Source organism: Gekko japonicus, unplaced genomic scaffold (genome assembly GCF_001447785.1).
Source record: "Gekko japonicus isolate JY-2015 unplaced genomic scaffold, Gekko_japonicus_V1.1 scaffold16850, whole genome shotgun sequence".
In the NCBI taxonomy this organism is placed as follows: Eukaryota; Metazoa; Chordata; class Lepidosauria; order Squamata; family Gekkonidae; genus Gekko; species Gekko japonicus.
The window spans coordinates 817-2,098 of record NW_015171266.1 but is presented as its reverse complement, the minus strand read 5'-3'; the positions used below and the strand labels follow the sequence as shown (position 1 = coordinate 2,098).

Here is a 1,282-nt window from a genome sequence, read left to right as displayed (position 1 = left end):
CATTGGCTTCTCTTATGTTCTTACGGTCAGATCAAGCCTCAGAATTGCCCCTGGGCTCAAAGAAAACTCTCCTGGCAACCTAAATGAGATATCCCAACCATGCGGTATAAGCTAGGCTTGCCTTTCACACATCGCCATTAGCAGGACTCCAGGTAGCCAGTCGCCATCCACTCACCCCACAGTACTGGTCCCCATTGAAGATCTGAGGAGGGATGGCTTTCGGGTTACCCGATTTGGCCCTCATTTCTTCCCGCAAGGCATTATCCTGGGAAATATCCACCAGGTTGTACTTGATGTTCTTTCCATCCAGAATCCTCGTCACTTCGCTCTGTTGGGATTTTATCTGAAAACACACACAGGGAAAAGGAGGAGAGTTAACATAAGAGAGAGAAGACAATGTTGGATCAGGCCAGTGGCCGCTCCGTGTCCCACAGTGGCCAAAAATCCCAGGTCCCATCAGGAGGTCCAGCAGTGGGGCCAGAACTCCAGAAGCCCCTCCCACCATTGCCCCCACCCAAGCACCAAGAATACAGAGCATCACTTAAGAACATACGAACATGAGAGAAGCCAATGTTGGATCAGGCCAGTGGCCCATCCAGTCTAACACTCTGTGTCACCCAGTGGTCAAAAATACCAGGTGCCATCAGGAGATCCACCAGCGGGGCCAGGACACTAGGAGCCCTCCCACTGTTGCCCCCCTCCCAAGCACGAGGAACACAGAGCATCACTTGCCCCAGACCGAGAGTTCCTATCTATACCTTGTGGCTAATAGCCACTGATGAACCTCTGCTCCATATGTTTATCTGATTCCCTCCTGAAGCTGTGCATGCTTGTAGCCGCCACCACCTCCTGTGGCAGTGAATTCCATGTGTTCATCACTCTTTGGGTGAAGAAGTACTTCCTTTTATCCGTTCTAACCCGACTGCTCAGCAATTTCATGGAGTGCCCACGAGTTCTTGTATTGTGAGAAAGGGAGAAAAATATGTCTTTCTCTACCTGCTCTATCCCATGCATCATCTTGTAAACCTCGATCATGTCACCCCTCAGCCGTCGTTTCTCCAAGCTAAAGAGCTCCAAGCGCTTTAACCTTTCTTCATAGGGAAAGTGTTCCAAACCTTTTATCATCCTAGTTGCCCTTTTCTGCATTTTTCCCCAATGCGATATAATATCCTTTTTAAGGTGTGGTGACCAGAACTGTACACAGTACAGTCCTCTCTGGGCTTGCCCGTGCACAGCAGCAGTACAGGAGAAGACCTGCCAGGACACAAAAGAGCCAGAAGCA

The 1,282-nt window shown here is 49.9% G+C and overlaps 1 pseudogene; it reads right to left on the bottom strand.

The window, feature by feature from the left end:
• Positions 1-124: 124 nt before the first annotated feature.
• LOC107117065 lies at positions 125-343 on the bottom strand (annotated as a pseudogene).
• Between the last annotated feature and the right edge of the window lie 939 nt (positions 344-1,282).